Here is an 11,056-nt window from a genome sequence, read left to right on the forward strand (position 1 = left end):
TTTTTGGTTTTTGGGTTCATAAAAAGCATGTATTTCCCCTCTTTTTTTGTGCTTAAAGTACAATGACTTATGTGCGACAGTCTGAGAGAACAGCCCCAGGATCAACATAGAATTGCAATAAACTTACATGTATTGCCAAATCTTTCTCAGCAATTTCTTGTGTGGTGGAAATTTCCTCCCCTCCCCCAGAAGTGCTGTAGTAAAGCATAATGTTGATGTCAAATGCCAGTAGGTTTTGCTTGTGTATTTCTTTTCCACTGGTGTAGCTAAACCAGTGCAGACACCCCCATGCTGCAGGGGTGCTGGAAATTTGTATAGTGAGGGTGCTGAGAGCCATTGAACCAAACTGTAAACCCTGTATATAACGGAAACCACTTCAAGCACAAGCAGTAGCACCCCCAGTTCCAGCACCTATACCAAGCTGTAGCTGAACTGTAAAAGTGTAAGGCAGAGCTTGCTCTGGTGCCACAATGCATTTATTTTAGGGGTCTGCACCAGTGTAACTCAGTATAGTTACACTAACGCATTGGTATTCAAACTGTCCAGTGCAATCCCCAGGGGGCAGAGCAATGAGTTTCTGGGAGGGCAGAGGGACCTTACTGGTTAAGAATTCTCTTGTTTCGTCAAGCTATTGTTGATAAAATAAGAATTCCTTTCACTTGCCACCAACTCACCTGTTCTAGCCACTGCTGCCAGGTTGGAAGAACAAGGAGCTAGGAAGACCCTGTACAGGAGGTGGGGGGAGCACCCCATTCCAGCTCACTAGCCTCTCCAGAGTTGATGCAAATGGGCCCCACAGTGGTAGTTCCTCCCTGTGCTCCCAGGCTCTTGTGCATGTATGCTAGGGATTGTGTCAGGGTCAGAGAAGCCTGTGGCCTGTCAGGGATTCTGGGTTCCCAGGGATCGTGGAGAGTGGGTGCAATCTGTGTCCTGGTGGGGCTGCCTGTCTGGAACACATCCCAGTAAGAGGACACTTGCAGGTCAGGAGCAGCTGGCTGGGTTGGGCTTCCACAGAAATACTGTTTCTAAGGCCTGGTCTACACTGGGGGGGGGGGGAGGGGGCAAAATCGATCTAAGATACGCAACTTCAGCTACGAGAATAGTGTAGCTGAAGTCGACGTATCTTAGAATCACTTACTTCGCGTCCTCGCAGCACGGGATTGATGGCCGCCGTTCCCCTGTTGACTCCGCTTCCGCCTCTTGACCTGGTGGAGTTCCGGAGTCGACAGCAGAGCGATCGATCACTACCCACTGATCCGGCAGGTAGTATAGACGTGGCCTTAAAAGGGGGCAGGCATGCAAGGGACATAAGATCTCTGAAGGGAGCCACACCACACATACAAATAAAGAGTTTGGGAGCCTCTGGACTCGAGCAAGTTTCCCTGATCCAGATGTGTCCTTATATGGCCAGAACTACATTACAAACTCTTGGCAGCATAGCTATGTTGGTCAGCAATCGCACTGCTGACCAACATAGCTGTGCCAGCAAAAGTATGTAGCTTAGACCCAGCTATACTAGCAAATTACATGTTTGCTGATATAGTTCATCTCACCCCTCAGGGGTGGGTGGGTGGAGGTGTTTCTTCATGATCACTCATCCTAGTGTAAAGTTGGATTAAGGAATAGTAAGGAGTTATTTAGGCCAGGTCTATGCTAGGAGTGCTCAGGACTAACCTTTGAGTTCCATGGAAACCATGGCATCAGATCTCAGATTTGGTGGGGACCAAGGTTAGTTTGCAGCTATGGGGAGCAGCATCACCTAGTTGTCTAACAGCATTATGACAGCCGTAAGATCACTCCCAGCCAGAGGCCTTGCAGCAGAGTCTGCAAGTACCTCTGTGGGGCAGCTAAGACACTTTTGGACACAAGGAGATTATTGGGGTCAGCTACTCATTACTCAGGAGCACCTGCTTCTGGGATTCTGGGTCACTCTGGGATTAGCTCTTTGAACCGGATGCTCTCTTCCTGCAATTCCTTGGCCTATCATCTCACATTCAGTCTGCGGCCCCCTCTTGCTCTTCAGGAGTTGCAGTGCCTTATCTTTGTGGCTTTTTCCTATGGCCAACACACAAGAGTCCTCTCCTTCCAGGGTAATATCAATGTCTTCCTAGGCAGTCCTTAAGTCCATTGCCCTGGCTGGACCACTCTCTCACATGGTCCCAGACAGCCTTCAAGTACACTGCCAAGATTGGGCCACACAATGGCCAGTAGGTGAATTCAGGGCCACGCTGGGGTATCTCCAGCAGCAAAGGTCCAGGCAATCATAACCTTTCCTACCTTGCCTATCCCAGGCTTGCATTCTCCACCCTTCTAGCTGAACTCTTTTGCTTGGGTCTAAATTTTTCACTCACTTCTCTCAGGGAGAGTGACTGTAACCCTCTCTCTGCCAACAGCTTCCTGGTTTTATAGAAACCCTGCCTGTTCCTGCACAGGTGAACTTCCCCTAATTAGGAATTTTCTCAGCCTAAATATCCCCCAGTTTACAGCCCAATAGGTTAACTGGCCCACCTGGCCTACATTAACCCCTTTAGGGCAAGTGTGGTGAGCACACTCCAAATACAGAGCAGCACCGGGGACTAGATTATGAGAATGGAAACAAGGACTCCCACACTCTCTGAAACTAACTCCCTCTGAAGCTTGGGTCAAGATATTTGACCTTTGTGTTCCCTCAGCTATAAAATTGAGTTAATACTTGCCTACCACACAGGAAGAGGGCTATGAAACTTAAACAGTTGCTGTTTGTAGAGAACCACCTGTGCATGCCAGACTTTGGCTGGGTGCCACCCAAAAAACTCCAGTGCCTGCAGATGTAGTAGCTTCCACATGCCCAGATTATCCATGATTATTTTCCTTGAAATGCTAAACAGAGACCCCAGCACAAGCAGCTGACCTCCATATCTGCAGCTGGGGAAGTAGGAAGTAAACATTTTCCTCCTTCCTCCATGCACGCATTTTATAAGCGAATTAGTAAAATTTGGGATGCATCCCAAATAATCTTACTAACCCTTCTCCAAATCCTCAGGCTGGCCCTGTGCACAGTGGGGTGATCATAACAGATGGGGGTCAGTTAGGTCTTTGTGTATGAGGGGGAATGCCTATATTTTGTTTTGCAAACTTGTCTAAGACTACTGAAGCCGCATGTGGTCTACCAATAGGCAGGCCACTCAGTCAGTTTTAAACTGGACAATCCTGCTTTTGTAATGTTTGTCCCCCATCTGATACTGGACAAACCCAGATATGGATACCATAATGCAGTGCACTGCTCTGCCCACACCTGTGTGACTTTGCACACACAGTTCATGCAAGATCACATGAGCAGAGGCAGGGTTACACCATCCCTGGACAACCCATCTACCTCTGAGGAGTTTGCCCCCGCCGGATGCACATACTGTAGGGCCCCACATCCGCAGACTGCATATGGGGCCATTCCATCAGCCCTGTGACTAGGGTGACCACGTGCCCAGTTTTCAACCAGAGAGTCCGGCCAAAAAGGGGACCTGATGGTATCTGGTCAGTTCTACTGACTGGACACCCAAAGTGAGGTTACTGCCAGCAGGTGAAGTGCTGGGTCAACACCTGTGCCACTTCTACTCTTCTGGGGCTGCCTCCTACCTTCTGTGGAGCCAGGGCTGGGAGCTTCAGCTGCCCAATGGAGAGTCCCTCCTGACCCAGGCAGGGGGGTGGGAGGGGAAAAGCAGCTAGCTATGGGGGAATGGGGGGAGAAGAGAAGGAGTGGAAGGGGCGGAGCCTGGGGGGAAGAGGAGGGAGGTAAGAGGAGAGCAAGGGAGGTTCCAGCACTCCTGCTGGAGTGTCTGGTTTTTAAATATTACCTAGTTGACAACTGTACCTGTGACACATTTCTTTCTAGTTGTAAATCCAAAGGCGTGGGAATGGGGAACTGCGGCCAATGGGAGCTTCGGGGGAGGTACCTGGAGGCGCGGCAAGGGCAGCGCGTGGAGCCCTGTGTCCCCCCTCACCCAGCGGCTGCGCAAGGACGTACTGCCGGCCACTTCCCGGAGCGGCATGGCGCCGGGGCTGGCAGGGAGCCTGCCCTGGCCCCAGTGTGTGCCGCTGTCACCCTGGAGCTGCTTTAGGTAAGCGGCACTGGGCTGGAGCCTGCACCCCGAACTCCTCCTGCTCCCCGCCCCCCAAGTCCCTGTGCTAAGCACCCTGCCTGCACCTCGCACCCCTCCTGCGCCCAATCCCTGCCCTGAGCCCCCTCCTGCACTCCACACCCCTCCTGCACACCTGCCCTGAGCCCCCTCCTGCACTCTGCACCCCTTCTGCACCACAACCTCCTTCCCTGAGCCTCTTCATACACCCCGTACCCCTCTACTGCCCCAATCCCTTGCCCTGAGCCTGTTCCTGCACACTGCACCCCCTACCACACCCCGCACTCCCTCCCGCACCCCAACCCCCGGCCCTGCATACAATTTCCCCACCTAGATATGGCCCTCAGCCCAAAAAAGTTTGCTCACCCCTGGGCTAATGGGTGGAAGACAACAGCAAAGCTATGATTATTGCAATGAACAGTGGTCTCATCACATCAACTGTCAAACCCTCTTGTCACCTATCACCCCACACCCAGATGGGGTTATCATTAAACAGTTACAACCTGTATTCAGTAGGGACCACCCGTATCCTGAAAGAAGCCTTTCCTGAACCCCTTCTTCTGGCCTTCAAACAACCCTATAATAATCTCATTATTATAAGCTCCCCACAGACCAAGGCCCACCTTCTCAAGGCAACACCAGACCCTGCCATAACAGATGAAAAACATGCAGGCATATCTCTACTTCTAGGATGATCAACACCCCAACAACATACCTTTCAAGATCCATGGGTCCTACATGTGCCTATTGCAACATGTAGTATAACTAAGCCAGTGCAATAAGTGCACTGGCTTAGTTTGGTGAAACCAGACAATCACTATGCTTTCAGATAGATTCCCACCAAACATTCCCCCCTCCCCCCCCCAACCCCCTCCCCACCAACCACCACACCGTGCAAACACTTTTCAGAAAATGATCATTCCATATTTAACCTCTCACTCTTCAAAGGAAACCTGCACAACACCTTCAGAAGATTTTAAATTCATAATTTTGCTACACTCTAAAAATCATGGTTTTAATAAAGACAATGGATTTATGGCTTATTACAACAACCTATAACCCACTAATACCCCTCCCCTTTTTTGTCCCAGGAATGCAAAGGTGTTAAAAAGCCACCACACCTTGAATAGTCTCTTAGAACATGAGTTTCTTATGTTAAACAATCTCTTCCATCTTGTATTAGCTGTGATATGGTGAGTACCTTTCCCCAGACATGAAGAGCTCAGTGTATCTCAAAAGCTTTCACCAACTGAAGTTGGTCCAATAAAAGAGATTAGCTCATTCATCTTGACTCCAAAACAACAGTTCTTAGACATCATGGCAGACATAAGTTATAAGGGTCTGAAGGAGAAAATGTACTGCCTTTATGGATATTATGTGGAGCTTAGTGTCAGAGACCAGATGAGTGACATGTTTCATTGGACTGACTTCTGTTGGTGAAAGAGAAGCTTTTCAGCTTGTACAGATCTCTTCTTCCAGTCTGGAAACTATACCCTGTCACAGACAAATACAGATAAAGATGGAACAGATAACATTTGTAAGAGACCACTCGGCACTGTAAATGAGCTTAAATGTCTGCATTTTGCACCTTTGCAAGTGACTAAATAAAATCAAGGAAGATACATCTCAAAATCTCTCATTTATTTTAAGCATTGTGCCAGAGTTAAGACTTCATAGACTACTAGTAAATGCAGAGTAGTAAGTTTTGTAAGCATGCCATAATAAGAATGCAGTAATCTGAGAACTTTACTGCATTATTTTTCCACCAAGACTGACAGTCTTGTTGGTGAATCAGGTGTGTGGATTAGTAGGATTCAACTGTATTTTAATTATCAAGTTTCAGAGTAGCAGCCGTGTTAGTCTGTATTCGCAAAAAGAAAAGGAGGACTTGTGGCACCTTAGAGACTAACAAATTTATTTGAGCATAAGCTTTCGTGAGCTACAGCTCACTTCATGCATCCGATGAAGTTAGCTGTAGCTCACGAAAGCTTATGCTCAAATAAATTTGTTAGTCTCTAAGGTGCCACAAGTACTCCTTTTCTTTTTAATTATCAAATGGTCCTTCAGTGAGACCTCTCCTTTAACTAATGCTTCCCTGCAGGAAGCCCAGTTTGATGTTGTGGATTAAGGAAAGTAAGCTTTGTGTTTGAATTCAGGAAAACAGCAGGGGGCTTTCAGTGCCCTGGAAGATGTTCTATTTTTTTTTTAAACTGTCAATTAATTTACCACTGTTTAAAGTGTCTGTAGGAAGGCACACCTGCCTTCCTCTGCTTTTCTCAAAAAAAGAAGCTACATTTTATTAGGTTTTGTATGAAAATAGCACCTAGAGGCCCTAGCTGAGGTCAGAGCCACATTGGGCTAAGCACTGTACAAACAAATCAAGAAAAAAAAGCCTGCCCCAGAGTCTATACTCTAACTAGAAAAGACAAAGGGTAGGAGGGGAAGCAGCAGTACAGAGAGGTGAAGTCATTTGCCCAATGTCACAATTGGTCAGAGGTAGAACTGGGAAGAAAATCTAGCTGTGGAGTCCTGCATCCACTGAAGTCAACGGCAAAACTTCCATTGACTTCAGTGGAGCCAGGATTTTACCCCAGCTCTCCTGACTCTCAGTCCCATGATATATCCACTTAGACCGTGTTGCTAAATATCATGGGAGAGAAAACTAGTTTTACAAAATATGTTGCAGTGAAAGTTATTTCTGAATAATAAGTTTCCAAAAATAAGTAACAAATTCCATTTAAAAAATTGCATTAATGATCTAATTCTATTACTTGCATTCCACCCCCCCCCCCCCCCCATTCTGATGGCTTCGGGAAAGCATGCAAAGTTTTAAACTGGTCACAGTTACAGGAGTCCCTTAGAAGCTTTTCAGTGCTAAGGCTCTCTCATCTGAGGAAATGTAAGTACTGTATCAACTTCACAACATTTTTCTTTTGACTCTTCAAATATGCTTTTCATTAAATAAAGGCCACAGATCTTCTTTTGCTGGGAACCTTTGAACTTTAGTGTTCTTTAAAAAGCAAATGGTCACACAATCAAATACAAATATGTTTGATACAAGGGAGTAGCACAATAAAAGCACTGCTAGTTCAGTGAAGTGCTCTGAAAGGCAAATTTGATTTACCGAGTCTGTAGGATAATGTGAACTTTAATGTTAAAGTTACAGGAATGTTTGATCTTGAAATCACAGTTTGAGCCTTGCTTGGAGTAAACTCCATTGTGTGAAGGAAAATTATTTTTTTATATACACATATAGTGTTACAGGCTGTAACTATGTTTTAGTTACATAGAAAGGGTCAAATCTGAAGCTAAAAGCACTTCTAGAGGAAAATTGCCTCTTACCAAGGCAGCATTCTGGGTTGCAGATTGTGGATTGGGAGAGCTTGTATCTCTGGGCCAGGCTAATGAAAAGCTCAATGTGATCTGATTAATCTAGTCCTGTGCCCACATACAGGACTAGACTCACCTGCAACTTTGCTCAGGTAGCACAAGAGTGTTGTAATGTGGTCACAAATTCCAGGAGAAAATTTCTCTAGTGCAGGATGTAGATGTGCCAAACCTCAGCCTCTCTACTATGTCTCCAGCATAAGAAGTGTGTCAGGCAAGGGGGAGGTAGTGTTGAGAGTTTAGCAGATGCTCTGGGATGATCTCCCATTGGTGAAATTTAGAGCTGCCTGGCAGCACCTGAAAGTTATGTCAGGACCAGGTCTTGGAGACCAGAGCTCTGATATAGCAGACAGTTATGGGAACACAGCTATCAGATTGCTTCCCAGGTAGGTGGCATTTTCCCCGTAAGAACTTTTAGCCTCTGAATCTGGCCACGTGTCTGTCTATTCTACAGCGTGGTTGTGTTGCATGCACTAATATCTCTTTTAAAGTGTCACTGTCTACACACAAAGCTTCACCGAACAGCAAAGGCATTCACACCACTAATGTAATTACACTTGCCGGAGCAAGGCTAAAGCACCACTATATCCACCACATTTCACTCTTGCAGTGCTAACAGGCACAAGTAACGACTGTGCCTGTGCATTTGGTACTCTCAGCCAGTGGTTAAAGTAGATTGAAACAAGAGGGGGAGCTCTCACTGCACCAGATCAAAAAAAGGGTCTTGGGGGTGCCACTGCTTTACTCAACCAGGGAGAGAAGGGAGCAAAATTCCCCTGGCCTCCACCAGAAACAATCTCCGCCCCCACAAATGCCCAAGAAATCCCTTAATGGCCTTTGTGAGTCAAGTTTCCAAACTTCACAGCTAGTGGGGTTTGTAAGAATAGCCACTGGGATTAATGGTTAGCAGCCTTTGCTAGGTATCAGGGGATTTAACCCTGCCCCTTGTTATGTGACAGGAACCATGAAATTAAAACTCTTCTTGCCTGAATCTGTGGCAAAAGTGGAGTAAATTAAGCCACCCGAATCCCTGCATTTTGGAAGGTCCCCTGCGAGGGAAGATTAGGAGGTGGTTGCAGTGCTTTCAGGTTTGTCTTTAAGCAAGCGATACTGATGAGAAAGTCCTCCACACAACTGTGAGAGCCCCATAAGTACAGGAGAGCTATACTACATTCCATTAGAAGCACAAAGTCTTTCAAAAGTTTTAAGAATACTTGGATCCATGAAAAAGTGTTATTTGGGAAAGACAGCTTTACAAGGTGCCAAGGAAGACCATTGGTTATAGAAATGTGAAATAAAGCTAAGCACAGTAATATGAAATTGACCAGTGGAAACTAGTTAAAGATTATATGTGGTATAGCAGGTCAAAGCAAGGTTATTGTGAGGAATGAACTTCACTTCAAAGCACAGTGAGTATTTGCAGAACTAGTGAAAACTGCTTCCCAAATGCAAGTGTTAGCTAGCAGAGAAAAATGAAGTGCATCTACCTAAGAGTGCATACCAAGGTAAACAAAATACAAGGGTAAACCACTGACAGAAGCCAGATTTGTTTGCAATAAGTGTGAAGATAATCACAACAGGATGCAAACATGTCTAGGACAAAGGGTGTTGTGTCAATAGGCAGGAAAACACCATACACGCAAAGTATTTAACTCAGTACAGATAGACAAAAAGCAAAGAACATGTATCTGGAGGACAAGGTTTTGATGAAGAAGATTTAAACTATGTTTGATGGGGCAGGAGACAAAAGCCCACAAGTAAGTCCAAAGTATGGAGTTGGAATCTTACAGGAACATGGGCAATCAGAGTAGGGATGAAAGAGAGACAAAAGGGACTGAAGAGGGGAAATCAACAAACATCTTAAATGTCTGCATACGATTTCCCCATACTTGTTACACAAGCAGGAAGAACTAGAAATACTAGCAAATAGTTAAGTTTACAACATAACAGGCATCAGAGACCCTTGCTGGGATAATTCACATTATTGGAATATTGTTTTAGAAGGGTACAACCTGTTCAGGAAGGAGGTGTTCCCTTTATATCAAAGATGTATACACTTGCACTGAGTTTGAGATAGAAGTGGGAGTCTGACCTATTGAAAGTCTCTGGGTAAGGATAAAAGTGGCAAAAAAAAATAAAAAAGGGTGCTGCATGGTAGGTGTCCATAGACCACCTAACCATGAAGAGGTGGATGAGGCTTTTGTGGCGGTTCAATGACAAGACAGAACACAGCTTTTAGCAAGCAAGCAGGCTGGTCTGCTAACTGACTTCTGCCTGTCAGCTTTCCACCTTCCCCTTTATTCTCTCTCTCCCCCCGCGCATTACATTCTCCAACAGATAAAAGGAATACACTGGCTTTGTTTAACATTCTTATTTACCAATTTCTATCTACCGCATTCCTTGCTCTCGGGCCTTGAGCCCAGTCCTGAGAGGCTTCCCACGATACATGTCATCTTGGCGAGATTCCAAGGTTGATGCCCTTGGATGGAGCAGTGTGTGCACTACTCCTACACAACACTCCGGGTGTGCCCTGAATGTTGCCAAGCGCATAAACCTTTATGAATCCTACATCCCCTCCTTTTTTGTTTATTTGTGCTCGGCCATCTCATGGTAGCCATCAATTTGCTTTTGCAAGCCAATTAACTCCCAGACAGACAAGGTCATAACTCGTGGAGCCTGCCAGGGCGGGTCTCGACAAAGCCTTAACAAAAAGGAATACATTGTACACAGCAGCAGCAAAAAATAAGCTTAAGAAGGTAAAGTGTAATTGGCCGGGCCCCGATTAGCCATGCTAAAGTACTGGGAAGAGAGGTTCGAGTAAGCAGCGAGCATCATCTCATTCCCAATTTCCTCAGGGTGATGACATACTGAAATAAGGCATGTACCTAACAATTCTTCAGCTGCTACAAAATCAAATAAACAAAAGTGGGTAACATTTGCTATTGAAGCCAATCTTTCCCATAGGTTATATGTCATTCGGGCCCGTAACGGAGAAAGTGCTCCCGAATCAACCCCTCCAGGAAATAGCAGGCACAAAAGGCATTCAATCAGTACAGAATTAGCAGTGATTTGGGCGAGAATTGCCACAAACAAAGTCTCAAGAGTCTCTGGCTGTTGGTTTGCTGCCAGTCTTCGTTGAGCCGCAGCGACCAATGCTTTTACTGCTCCCCATGTCACAGGCTGGCTTGGGATGCTACGTCTCTTCCGTCTCCGTCCCGCCGTTGTCGACCCGGGAGGCACCGCGGTCTCCTCCAAGGTCAGCTGAAACTCCGGTATGGGGTTCGACAGCCCCTGGTGCCATGCCATGCTGTTTCAGTGCCGGTCGCACACACCGGTTGGAACCCACAACGGTCCTGCAGGGAGAAACACAGCAGCATATCCCCGACCCCAAGTGATTAAAGGCACTGGGCCCAACCATTGCGGATCGGGCAGCTGACGGTAATAGACACGCGGTCTTTCCAGTACCTCGGATTTGTGAAAATGCCGATCCGCGGGGGTCTGCTGATCTGCGTTCAGCGTTAAATTATTTAAAGTAAACAAAAGGATATGCAGTTGTT

This window comes from Natator depressus, chromosome 5 (assembly GCF_965152275.1).
Source record: "Natator depressus isolate rNatDep1 chromosome 5, rNatDep2.hap1, whole genome shotgun sequence".
Lineage (NCBI taxonomy): Eukaryota > Metazoa > Chordata > Testudines > Cheloniidae > Natator > Natator depressus.